A 14,193-nucleotide genomic window follows, 5' to 3' on the forward strand; every position below is an offset into this window, starting at 1 on the left:
TAGTGATGGCTGCTTCTCACGAAGTAAGCCCACGACTCATGCCGTAATCGTTCGATGAGTAATTGCCATTACACGCGAGTAGATTTCGTTATTTTTTTTCAATGTGCAAATAATTTTTTGTATCACAATTCATATACATACTCTTTTTTTTAATAAAAAACGTATACACTCGCACATTGTGACATTCGAAAGCAACTTTATATATACGCGATAACTTGCAAATGCGATTGGTAACAACCCGTGGAGTAATCACTCATTATTCACAGCCGTGGATAATGAATACTCATTAGTTAACAGTAAACAGATGTTATGTATAATGAATCTAAGAGCTGAAAAATCACAAATCTACCAACCTACTGCTTCCGTGGCTAATAAAAAAATTAAGTTGTTTAAGCCCCGCTCACCTAATTTTTGAAATTCAGTAAAATCTCTCTCCATTTTGATCAGGATTTTAAAACATAATTTACAACAACAAGCTTTCTGACAATTACTTTAGTCATTTATTTTATCTGAGTTGTTGGTTTTGCGGGGTTGTAAAACACATTTCCTTTTAAAATAATTGCCGGCCAACATTTTTACAAAACATTTTCCGCATTTTCAGAGGCCCTCAATATTAAATAACGAATCCGGGAGCACCTCACGCGTAAAGCAATTTCCCACATTTTTGGCTTATTCGGTTTAAATTTTCATTTATTATTCGTTGTGACCACTTAATTCATTATAACCGGCATCACACGCGTAAATTTTTGATGTGCAAGAGCTTAAGGGTCGGATTAGCGACCGCAGGTAGTTCAACTGAGTAATTTGGGAACGTCCTGATATTAAAAACAAACTTACAACGCCGAGGGTTGCTAATAGCCATAAACTCTAATCCCTTATTCGCACACAAACAAGCCTCAGACCGAACAACAAAACTTTCACGAAAACGTCCTTTCTTAATTATTCAATTTAGGAAGACAGTGGCGTAGGGTGGCGACGCCTCTCCACATTTCGACAGGATCACGTCACGTTTTTAAAATACGAAAACAACGAAACGCTGTTTAATGTTTGCTCCGGGCCCGAATTATCACCTCCGTGAATCATTTATTTTTTTTTACACGGTGTCGCTAATGGACGCACGTTAGAATTGATGCAAATTGACCGGGCCCCTTCGCCGCCGTCACTTTCCCACCGAGTCTTCCTCTCGTTTCGTTGATTGGGAAGGACGTTGGGACGGCTGAGAAAGTAATAAAATGATAATCGAAGAGGAACGCGATTGGCATTATTGTCCGATCCTTTGAACAGCAGGAATTCTCCCGGGCCGGGATTTCCACGTCGATAATTGCGTCTGTTTCGGGTAAATGAAAATTTCTCCCGAACGGGAGGGACGTCCCGAACGATAAAAATCAAACAAATCCCTCGCACATCTCGAAACCGCGAGCCGGTTTCATTAAAACCGAATTAAAACAGCACGTGGTCTCGCCTCTTTACGGCGAAATCTGCGCCGCCGGGGGGCGGATCACGTACCGGGGGTGGATCCATCAACGAGTCGGCGAGCCGGCCATTTTTCGAAAATCTCTCGACGGTCCGGCGCTTAAATTAACCCTTGGCCATTATGAAAGTTGCGCTCGTCAAATAAATTAATGAAGTTCTTGCAGGGGCGGATTTAACAAGAGCTCGAGCTTTTACGGCGACATTTCGAGCAATCCATTACGGGACGGCTTAAAAAACGACAAATTTTAATTGATAAGAGGCGCGGGGGCGGCGGGCCCGGGCAATACATTACGACACAGTCGATGCACAAGTTGGGGAAGTTTTCGTTCCGACAAAAGACAATGGGGCGCTTTCTGGGCGACTTAACCGACAACTTTGCGCCTTTATTAATCACAAACTCCGGTCCAAGTGCCGACTTTAAACAATTACCCCCTTGAACTAACCGATCGACGAACGAGAGGGCGAAAAAAAATCTGATTTATAGTGTTTTCGGTTTCACATTTGTTTTGCAGGGAGCGACCCTATTTTTCAGTCACGCAAATACGCCCTTAAAATGAATTACAGGAAGAGAGGACGTTTCACGTTTACGACCGGGAAAACAACCTTAAAAGGTTTCAAACACTCCCCGCTTTATTTGCGCACCGGAGAAAAAATTATAAAAATTCAATTTCGAGGGGTAAGGGGGCGCCTTATCGGAACAATCCTCGTAAAAATTGATAAACCACCGCATAAATAAAATAAATTGATTTGTTTTCGTCCCGGCCAAAGAGGCCCATCAATTTTGCGCCCACGTGAAACGTCGACTCGGGGGTGGGGTCGAAGGGACGATTAGGCGTTACGAACACGCCGCCACTAACGGCAACTAAAAAGAATTAAACACCCAATAAATAGTTTACCATGTTCGAACATCCCCCTGGGGGGGATAAACCGAATTGAATACACCCTCTACGATCGGGAATTCGAGCCGAGTGCCAATAAAAGCGTTCTTACTTGTAATGGTGAGGGTTAAAACAAATTCTGCTGTGAAAAATTCAACGCAAATATTAAAAGCTCTGGGGCATCCCCAACAAAAAAAAAATCTATACCCGGAGATGTCAAAGAACAGGCATAAAGAGAAACTTACCCTAGATTAGATCAGCGATTATCGCCAAGTCCTCGTACCCCGGGATCCGCAGATCTGAAACAACACTTTTGTTGAAAAACTTTCGCTTATTCGGCGAGATAATGAAAGCCGGAGGACCGAAGCCAGTGACTTTGGCGTAAAAATTTCGTCACGATCTAGTCGTCGCTTCGAAAAAACAACACCATCAAGGCTGAACAAGTGATCAAAGTCACAAGCGACTGCGATTGTTAATGTCGAAACGGCGAGAACACGATTTATCCTGTCGTGTGGTGTACATCGGCTCGTTAAGTGTGGCGAAAATAGTTCAATGAATAATCATGAAGTCTATATTTAAAGCGGTCTTAAAATTAGACGAGTGCTAAATCGTCCCGTACTATCTAGTATCTAAGGATCGTGCAACAGGAAACACACATCAACCGAGTCCTACCTTGTATCTCGAAGGACCTTATTAGCCAGACAACTTCACGACTGAACGACCACCTAAGAACTGACCAGTGGTCACTAGACTATCAACTTATCAGTCAGAAATCTCCCCCAGGACAAAACCCATTGGCCTAACGGCAGGGGTACGACGTACGTGGCCACAATTGATTGTTGACGGGTCGTCATAGCGACCTTTCAAAATACAAACACCGATATAGACGAACAGTTTTAGCCCGACAACTGGACGTCACAACGGCAACTGTAATTGGTACAATCTTACAAATGGATAATTGGACGGCCATTGCAAAAACGAAAGCGAACTGTGCACTCCTCGACTAATGAAAAATTCTTCAGAAGAACTGTCGAACTTCTAACGACAAAAGGTCAAGAAATGACAAAACTTTCATCACTCGATGCGAAACGCGAGCGAACGTGAGAAAGGTCACAGGCTGTGCAATCCGAAACGCGCGTCTCTGATTGACTCATCGCTGGCTCTAATTGAATGCACGTCCAATTTGTGGCACGGGTTGCTCACTTCCGTTCCGTTTTTTAATCAAATTATCGACATTTTCTTGAAATTGTGACCACTGCGCACAAAAACAAATAAAGAATCAATAGGGGATATTACCCGGTTTGGGGGAAGTCAACAATTATGTCGGCCTCAATTTGTCATTTCTGTTATTCAGAGGTTCGAGTGATTAAATCAATTAATCTAATCCTATTATAAAATTATATCAGATACGGGAATTGTAAGCTACTGGATTATTTACAGCGAAAGCTTGGCAAAACGGAATGCAATAAAAAAAATTGAAATGTAACATGCGTTCCGAAACTAATCCGTTTGAAGTAGCCTGCGCACTCTTGATAGTATATTTGTTTAAGCCGTTGTGTTCATATTCTGAAGTTTAATTTTAGGTTGTGCAGGTTGTGAGTAACAAACGTGATCAAAACTACAACCAACTCCAAACGTGTCACTTTTTGAACACCCGCTAATGCCATCATCATATCCTAAATTGTGTTTATTGGACTCAATTTATTACAATTATTTCGCTAGAATTAAACCATTCTAGATCTACATACATAAATAAATTTGTCTACAAAATTCTAAGGTGCATAAGAAGCAGCATGTAATTAAACGCTGTCATGATTGTGTTATCTGAAGTAGTCCCTCTTTGTGTTGATAATGACCTTATGAGGTTTGCTTTCTACGATACATTCTTAACCTTACTTTTCAACACAAAATGGCACAGACCGAACAACAAATGCCGATCGAAGTCTGAGTCAGTTTTCATTTGACCGCCCGTTAGATAAATCAAATAGTTAAGCGAATCGAGAAATCTTTCACGTAAAACTAATGATTTCACAGGAAGAACTCTCGATACAGACCACTTTGTGATTTTGATATATTTATCAACTTTGTTTTGTGGCAAAGTTAAACTTCCCCGACTCCCTTCAAAAAAAGAGTTTCAAAACTCCAGAGTTTTCCATTCTCACTTGACGTTATTAACAATGATACATAGCCCTCAGTCAACTCTGTGCAATGGAAAAAAATGCGGAAAGTCTATTTTAAAAAAGTTTCCTCGCCGCCTTTTAACATAAAGGTTCGAGGAAAAAAAATCGTTCAGATATCAATTATTTTGTTCTGTGAAAAATGCTGCATGACCGGTGTTTCGTTCATTTTTGGATGTACAGCAAAAAGAAACAGTGTCCGGGAAAATATTGTTTGATACAGTAAGGCGTGCAGTGTTGTATCTATTCCAATATACACAATATAAATAATAAATGCACAGTGAAAATAACAAATGCAGTGAAAATATGTAATAAATGCAAAGTGAAAATAATAAATGCAGAATAAAAAAGGCTGTAAAAATGAAATAAATGAACAGTGAAAATAAATAAGCGCAGTAAAAGATAAAGCTTTCAGTAATCTTATTCATTTGTCATTTTGTTCAGTAACAAATGTTGATCACTAGCTAAATAATAATTTCTTTAACATTAAAAATACAGCAAAGATAGGTAAAATGTGACATTTGATATAGAATAAAATTGAAAATCACCATTTTACTGCATTTTGTACAGTACAAAGTGGACACAGAGAAAAGTGGTAAGTATTGCATTCAAATTTGCACTGTAAATAGTAATTAACGTTATAAGTCCGGGAACTCATAGTTTACAGTATGAGTGAGACGTTTAAGGACGAGGCGACGAAGGAGCCGAGTCTTGAAACTCGAAACGAATACTGTAAAAAGAGTTCACGGACGAATGTCGTTATGTATTTTATTTCATCCTGCCTCAAATTTCGTTTGAAAGAAACATTGAAATTAATTTCAAAATAATTTAACAAATACTCCAAATCTAGTCACATTTTTGGAACATGATTAGCAACGGCTGTTTGGCAATTGTTTATTTTGTTGAAATAATTTTGTGCGTCAAAATGACTTTTAAAGCAAATACGCCAGAAATTGTAAGAAAATCTGCAGAAGCCTGTGCTGAATTAATACCTAGCAAGAGTAGCAAGTCTGGTGAAAGGTATCAAAAACAATTCAGCCAGTTTTGTAAATGGAAATCAGAAAATAATGTGAAGAAAATTACCTATGGAAGAGGTTATGCTGGCTGGCCTATTTTTTAGATTTGGTTTAAATGGTTGTATTATTTTATTTGTGAACTAACGTTTTTAGTCTGAGAAAGTAAGTGCATCATCTTCTTTGTGGCCGAAATAGTTAAATTGTTAATTTGTATTTAGATCTAGTTTTGAATAAAACATTTCTTAAACCTGAATAATTGTTATTGCGATTTGTGCGATTGTTACTTTTGTGTTTCCAATAGCAACACTTAACCGGCGTCCGGCCGTTTTTTGCGTTTTCCCGGATTCAAACTGATGACGTAAAGTATTGAAATTTGACACAGGATGAAATAAAATAATAAATGGTCAGTCGCGTTTATAATTTTTACTAAATTTTTATTTTCCTACGTAACATACCTACATTTTTTATACTTACTGTACATTTATGATTTTTTCAACAACCTTTCATAACTTGTACCTACTGAACATCTATTAGTTGACTAACATTTATTATTTTTACTGAACAAAGTATCTGATGTTTGCAACATTGTGCACTTAATGTGTTGTCAAAAATTAACGATTATTAATTTATATTTTTTTCAAACGAAAATTTCACACCTTCGCTCAACTAATCGAGTCGGCTGACCACGTTCCAGTGCCTCAGATAACACCACAGCATTTTTCCTCCTTTTTTCTTGCATTGTCACGCTAATGGCTCAATAAACAATTTTTCACCACCTGTCAATTTACCGATCAATAAACAACCCGAACGCCCTTGAAGACCCGTTCCGGCACCCTTTTATATTGTAATTCGTTCGAAAAAAAACAAACAAAGAAATAGCTAAGTGAGCGAATGGATACAATTTTCAATTTGGCAATCAGGCATGCGAGTAATTTTTTTCCGGGTAAAATTGCATTTGCATTGAAGAGGAGATAATAGTCCTAATAATAACCCCATTAGCGCCGGTCTCATCAGCATCCATTTACTAAAACGTCAGCTGAAATAAAAATACAACATTGAAGGAAACTACGACGGTAATGAGGATCATTAGGATAATTTCTTCCGAACTAATGTAATTCAAAAGCGATCAATTAAATATTTATGGATCGGCGCTTATTTAAATAATAATAAGACGACCTCCGCTGTATAAATATTGCCGTCAAGAAACAAAAAAACAAGCCGAAACACCGCCGTGTAAATAAATAATCCGTAAATATTTAGAGTGTAGGTGCCAAACTGCGTGCTCCTGAAGCTGCGAACGGTGTGCTGAAACATTTGTGCTTTGATGCTGAAGTGTGCTTGCGGTCGTCGGTAATGGGTTTGGCATTCGGGCAACAATCATCGACACAAGTTTGATCAGTTGGCAACGTTCCCGGAGCAATCCCGAATTATTTTTTGGTCGATTCGCAACGAGACGCAAAGATCGGGAGCGGCGGTTCCCATTAAAAATTAACAGGCCTGGGAAATACCGACCGTTTGCATGTCCCATTAAAAACGAAGGAAACGTAGAAAAATTAATTTATTATTGAAGATGGAAAACTGCAAGGTGTCTGCTCGCGTGACGTCCCGAGGGACACGACACATCTTATAAATTCCCAATGAGCCGCTAATTTAAGACTTAACGATAATTATTCCGTAAATAATGAAACGATGATGGCGACTTCGAGGACTGCCTCGCCGCTTAACAGAACGAGACGAAATCAATTACTGCAATATTAATCAATCGTTCGATTTCGCTCACTTTCGGTAATTAAATCGCGAGTCGCGACGGTCCTGGAGGAACCGCACTCTGTCATCAACGTCTAATGACAGAGTTATTACGAAATGACACACGATGCACCTGATTGCAGAGTGCACTATGGGAACCCCCTATTAATATCAAACGGGTACTCTCACACGCATTAAAAATGCAACCGGTAATAACACAGCGAGATGGGTCGTCGTGCTCGTGTTCTTGCACCGCGCCGAGACAACAGAACTGTTAAATATTCACGCGTGCACAAAAATAGAAGCGTTTTGATCCTCGAGGCGCGGAACCTGTGGGCGAACAATTTATTCAGGACTCTTCGATGCTGCGATGTTTCGGAGTCTGACAGGTCAACATTGATTCGGAGCTTAATTATGTTAAAAGTTCCGGAGCTTCGCGGATCGAGCAATGACAGATGACGCAATATCCTTAAAAAATAATGCGGGGGAGCTTCGGGATTGAATTGTGGCTGTTCATCCCGAAATTATTTTAAAACTTAGTCCGTGTACAAGGATTACAGCTCAAAGCTCCCCATCAAGACCAATCAACTTAAGAACCGCGATTTTTCTCGAGATACGGCCTCGGTAAATGAGCAAAATAAAGTGAACGTGTATCGATTCGGCGTCGTCGAAAAGAAGAAATAAATTGTCTTGTCGTTGCAATAATTTCCGCCGGCTGTCGCATCGACACGCGTTCGCGATTTTAATGAAAAGTCCTGGGAGAGGACAGGAATTATCGTGTAATGGGGTTAACGAATTCGCAGCATCGATATCGGGGCGCAAATATTAACGGGGAAATGGTCTATTGTGTAATTTGTCTATGCAATCCCAAATCCATCCGTCAAAGCGACCACATGTAAAGCGCTAGGCAAAGCGGGTCTGCTGTAATGACAGAACATCCCGCCCTATCACACCCAGACAAGGAACAAAGTGATACCAACATTACGGGAAAATATGCGGCCGCTCAAAGCGATTGCATTAACGTCGATACGCGCTAATGTTTCGATTAATCAACTTTCATCGGGATCGGACCGACGAACGCAGTGTGGAAGAGACGCCACGTCCTCCGTCTCTTTCATCTGCATTTTCTGTGTCCCTGGACAAAGGACTCGAAAGCGCCCAGAGCTTTTCAGAAATTCTGCAAATCAAGCGAAAAAATTGCCTATCGTATTCAAAAGTCATTCGGTCAAGTGGTATCGAATGACAGAATTGTGTGTTACATATTTTATTAAGAGAGGCGGGTTGGCAATCGACGCACATCTCAATTTGAAAATTCTTCGGTTCCCTCTTCACTGTCGCGAGGTCTAGAACACGACTGCGGTGGTGAACGTCCAAAAATATCAGCGGCAAGTTTATAATTTGTTTTGGAAAATTCCCAATTAATAACATCCGGAATTCTTGGAACTGTACACATGTCAGACGAATGTGCACTTCATATGTAGCAGCCTTTCGGCCCATTTTAATTTATTTACTTAATCTATTTAATTAATTTTTTTAAATACAGTCTATTATTATACTTTCGCGAAAGCCTTACACGAGAGAACTATCAAAAAGACGCAAACTCTTAGGGGGGCAAAACACATTTAACAAAAATTCACCAGAATAGAAACGGCAATGTATAATAGACGTTGGATTTTCTCATGGGCTATGAGTCATATCTGCGCAAACGACAAATATCGGTCTTAAGTAGGCGGTACAAACCGACCGGAAAACATCGTCATTCGTTACGTTAGTGTCATCTCTCTCTCGTCTATTTGTATGTGAAGTAGTTGACGTTTTCAGTTTTCCTTTACAGATTTCTCACTGGTTTATCGCTTCATATTCGCGCAGATATTTCCAAGGTCACAGCCCACGAGAGAATCCAACACCTCTACGCCTGATGAAAATGTATTAATCTTCCATGGTGCTATAAAGATACTACTGACAGATTTGTTTGCAAATGATTTCTCGGTAGCAGTAAAAAATATTTTTGATACAACTGGACGACCACAATCTGGAAGGAAGTCAGGTTTGCCAAGAAGGACAATATTTTTCATCAAGATAATGGACGACGACATTCAACAGCCTTTTCCACCACAACGATAAATGTACGATTCCCTTTATTCGCCTGCTGGGACTTTCGTTTACGTTTCATCTATTTACACGCCTGCAAAAAATTCTGTGATTGAAAGAAATTTTCTACAGGTGAAGACGTGGGCTTTGAAGATCACTTTGTCAACGTCGTAATTAGTAATGATAATGATTTGTTGACAGTGAACATTCATATTGATACGAATACTGTTTTTTTGTTCAAACGAAATTTCTTGGGAGTGCTTGTGTTCTGCAATTTTGCAGGTAACTTTTATTTGTAAGTCCATTACAGAGGGCGGGTTGTCGCCCTGGCGCCAAAACACCTGCAGTGTAATACCTAATCCTTGGGTCAGGTAAAATTGTCATTCTCTGTACATTTGTGAAGCGGCACAGACGTGTCCAGTAAAATTAAATTACAGTTTTTATCTCTATTGCCTTGTTAATTGTACGGAAAGCAACCCCCAAGTCCAAATTCAACGTAAAGAAAAAGCAGTGCAGTTTTTTCAACTAACAGCTTGTTTGGTTTAAAAAGAATACATCGGATTTTGTCGATTGGTGCCACAGAAAAATTTGATTAAAATAATAAACCAAACAAAAGAAAATGATATGAGAAAGTCAGACGGAAAAATTTTTTTTGAAATACTAAAAAAATAATAGGCATTGGTATTTTTTCAAGTTCAAACAATAATGGAAGAGTGGTATCTTGAACTTTATAAACACCAGATTTAGTAAAGAAATCAATACCTTTGGTCACGGTAATGCAGGTCAATAACAATGCTTAAAGGAATGGAAACTTTGCCTAAATAATGAATCAAAAGAGTATCTAACATCAAAGAAAGAAAGGTTATTAAGTGTACGGGAAAGATAATAGTAGCAGTTTCATACAATGCTAAAAAAAAAAAACATTTATAAATTTCTTCAAAAATTTATTGGCAACGGAAGAGCACTAGTTAAACTGTTGAAACAACCAAACAAAAAGAAAAAGATCAGAACTCTGATCAAGGTTTACAAACGTTTATAAAAACTAAGGAGCTAACGTAGGATTTCTTGCCGCGTCTATCTTATTGGCCTGATCTAAAGCCGCCTGACTTTCATTTATTTCCACAATTGATAAAAAATCTCTAATGGAAAGAATTTTTTTCAAAGAAGATGTTAACGTTAACTGTAAGTTACATCACTGACCTCGGTAAATTCATGTTTTATGACGATGTCAAGTCATTAGAAGGAATGATCTAAGAGCTAGTAAATTGTAAAATAAAGATAACTTAAAAAATACACAGTAGTGGATGTAAAAATGAAAACATTCATTTTTTAATCATTCAGGTAAAAGATGATAAATGTATTTCGTAGAAATTGTACCAGCTTGATTTAAGTTTGTAAAAAAAAATTAACCAATCACTTTCCAAACTTTTTTCCTCCTTCAAAGATTTCATCCAATTCTAACGTTTGATTGAACCGTCTTTGTTTCCCATAGGACTTAAATCAGGACAATGTGAAGGCCAACAGATAACTATTCATTCTTTTCTCAAGCTGAAATTAATATTTAGGCCATCTTTTCTGAAGTAGCAACGTACGACATTACTTCCTCGGTGAAGCAAATTATTCTAGAAAGTATCCTTCTGCATAAACTGATCCACTGTATTCACGATTCGACAAAAAGTCATGTAAGTGTGAAGTGTTTAAACTTTTTATCAAATTCTTTACCGTCGTCTTACGTATTGTGTTCCAAAACTTCTAAACAAATTGGATTCTTTCATTCTTCTAGAGTTCAGTTAGCACGTTCTTTGGTTAACTGAACTCGAACTTCTATATTTTAGCTTCTCAAAACGATAGTTCTTCAACATTTTACCAATCAATATTATTCAAATTGTTCTTAAATTCGTTATGGCTGGAAATTCTTCTTTGCAAAGTCTTAATTGCTAACAAGTTATTCTTCCGACAAAACATAAATTTCTTTAATTTTTCAGGGGTACTTCTTGGCCTTCTAGGATACTGCTTAGTTATCAAACAAACCTTCTTCACAATTCGAAAATTGTTTATTTAGAGCGTCCGATTGTCAAACTTCTAATTTATTTGATAATGGTGTCGATAAACGTAGGAAAAATCAACATCTGCTATCTGTGTCCATAAAAGATACATTATCTTCGTGTGATGACAAAGATTAAATATCCAACACCAAAGCGAGTTGTCTGGTAATAAAATAGATTCCTCTAAGGAGTTCAAGACATGGTACTTCCTAAAATTGCTTGCACCAAAAAATTCTTTATTTCCTGCTTTTCCGTTTCACTCCGTGACCCCACGTACTATACACGGTGACCTCGCGACAAAGAGTCTTCGTGGCTGCACTCTGCGTGATTCGCTCCGTTCGAAATACCGAAACACTTTGATTATTGGCCGTATTTCAACTAGACTTGTGGGCACAGCGAAATTTCCCAACGGTTCGTTCGCACCAGGTTTATTGTTATAATAAAATCAATACCTACGTGTGACACACTTGTTACATGGGTTGATAATGAGGTTTCTGTATCTGCACTGCCTACGCGGGCATAACTCGTCACAAAAAAAAAAACCGTTGATTGACCATCCCACGACGGTTTCGGTTCAAAATGGTTCCTAATAAGACGAGAGAGACCCGATCCTGATCAATTAGAGCCGAAAATAGCCCGGAATTCGGCGGGATCGCGAATCTCGTCCTTTTGCAAAGCACAACTTGTTGCGAGCTGAAAAATATGGCTCGTAAAAATTATGGCCGGATTAGTGTTAATCGAATTACGTGTGTCCATCCGCACGTTCGCATTTTTCCATGAAAATCCTATTTGTTATTCGGATTGTGCTGCGAGGTTCGTTTCGTTCGTTACAAATATAGTACCTCGGAGATCAAAGCTACGTAGACAAACAACAGCGCACTTAACTATAATGGTCCCGTTACAATCAAAGATAAACGACTCGGCTCTTTGAAATTTTCCAGCCGCATACCACTTACTCGATAATTTGCGTCAACGCTTACAAAAAATTGCACCGACTTGAATTCGTACCTCGCCGGTGAGTTTTCGACGAAATTGCAACCGAACATGCGAACTTTTCTAAATGGCGCTAATGACAAGCGAAACCAGATAGACGTGTTGACGTGTTCTGTCATTTGCCGAATCGTTAAACATCTGTTGTTGCTAACGATCGACTGCGGAACTGTGTTTTCGGCAGTTGCGAGGCTAATGGCGGAATGAAAGACAAGCGACAAAAGACCGGAGCGACAATGTGGCACTTTATAATTTGATTTTTTGTCGTTTTACTCGAGCGCTCTGAAAAAGCTTGCAGCGTCGTCTGCCGCCGCCACTGTTGTGCAACGGAAACAGTCGGGTTTTTTTTTTGGTTCGAAACGAACAGGCTTATTCGCAAAACGCCAACGGAGAGGACGCGGTGCTTTATGTTGTGCGAATTTTCAAAAATAAATAAAAAGGGGGAAAATACAAATGAGAAAATAGACGCGTCCGTTGAAAATACACTGTTGCAAATGGAACGACAATAAAAACAACTCGGTGGATGAAACCGCAGCTGCTATGGACGTATAATACAGGTGTCCCTAAAACAAGTCACTCTTTATTTTTTGCATAATATCTCCGATTGAAGCTGCAAAGCAACAATGGAAGAGTTAGCTTAACGTCCAGACGAGAAACATTTGATTTAGGAAAGAAATTAATTACTTTTGATGACAATAATGCATGTCCATAAGCAAGATCTCAAAGTATTAGTCCAGGTTAAAAGAATGGAAAATTCAATCTAAACGATGCTTTATCTTATCACTAAAGAAAGATGTCAGTAATAAGTGTACTGCAGAAATAATGGTATCTCTTCTAAAACACAAAAAACTACGTATTTGTGATATGTTTTTTCAAAAAGCTCGATGACTAATTAATTAATTACGAAATAAACTTTCGATAAAATTTTTGGAAAAAGGCTACATTTAGCAACGCTCTTTGATCAAGGTTATGTATGTTTATAATAATAAAAAAGCAAAAGTAGGATTTCTTGCCACATCCACCTTATTGGCGTGATTTAGATTCGCCTCACTTTCATTTACCTATTTATTTCCGCAACTGATAAAAATCTCTAGTGGAAAGAAATTTTATTCTGATGAAAATGTTAAAATAGTGAGATTATATCATCAACCTCGATAAATTGGTGTTTTATGACGGTGTCACGTCATTAGAAGTGAATGATCTAAGAGCTACTTTACTGTAAAATAATAATAATTTTAAAATTACATACTAGTGGGTATAAACATAAAAACGGTTAATTTTTGTATCCTTCAAATATAACAAAAAATGTCGTAATTGGTGATTCTTTTTAGTCGTTGAAAGTGAAAAGCGCTTACGCTTTATATTCTCTGTTTTTAACATAAAATTCATTGTTGTCAAAATTTTCTTCATTTCAAAATTCCATCTGGTAATTTAATTGAATTATCTATGTTTTCCGTCGGATTTAAGTCACGAGAAAAAAGTGAACAATGACCAAAATGTTTATAATAGTTATAGGCATTATATAATAATTTGTTTTATTGATTTTTTTAATTATTATTATTATCTAATAATGGAGAAAATATAAACAAGAGCAACATTTTACATTCGTATGGGTAATTTACCAGCTTTATTGTCAATCACGACGCCACTGGTAAGCAGACTTTTGGGTGAAATGTCAAAAAAACGACAATTTTAAAGTATTGCTGTTAACCTTGAAAATAGTTTTCTGTAATTGTAAGCAATAATTATCCCAGAATGAGTGGTAAAATGAATTTTA

General features: G+C 38.1%; 1 protein-coding gene across 4 annotated transcripts in view; it reads right to left on the reverse strand.

The window, feature by feature from the left end:
- HnRNP-K (Heterogeneous nuclear ribonucleoprotein K) overlaps nucleotides 1–14,193 on the reverse strand; it is a 57,316-nt gene that overhangs the window by 34,543 nt on the left and 8,580 nt on the right. For 2 of the 4 annotated variants that reach the window (XM_069039339.1, XM_069039341.1), the window contains exon 2: nucleotides 2,597–2,650. The exons of 1 other annotated variant lie outside the window; for it this stretch is intronic. The gene's annotated coding sequence lies outside the window, so the exon portion shown is untranslated. Of the gene's footprint in view, nucleotides 1–2,596; nucleotides 2,651–3,023; nucleotides 3,049–14,193 lie in introns of those variants that run through there. One more of the 4 variants, XM_069039340.1, reaches the window with a different exon arrangement.

This window comes from Tenebrio molitor, chromosome 2, assembly GCF_963966145.1.
Source record: "Tenebrio molitor chromosome 2, icTenMoli1.1, whole genome shotgun sequence".
In the NCBI taxonomy this organism is placed as follows: domain Eukaryota; kingdom Metazoa; phylum Arthropoda; class Insecta; order Coleoptera; family Tenebrionidae; genus Tenebrio; species Tenebrio molitor.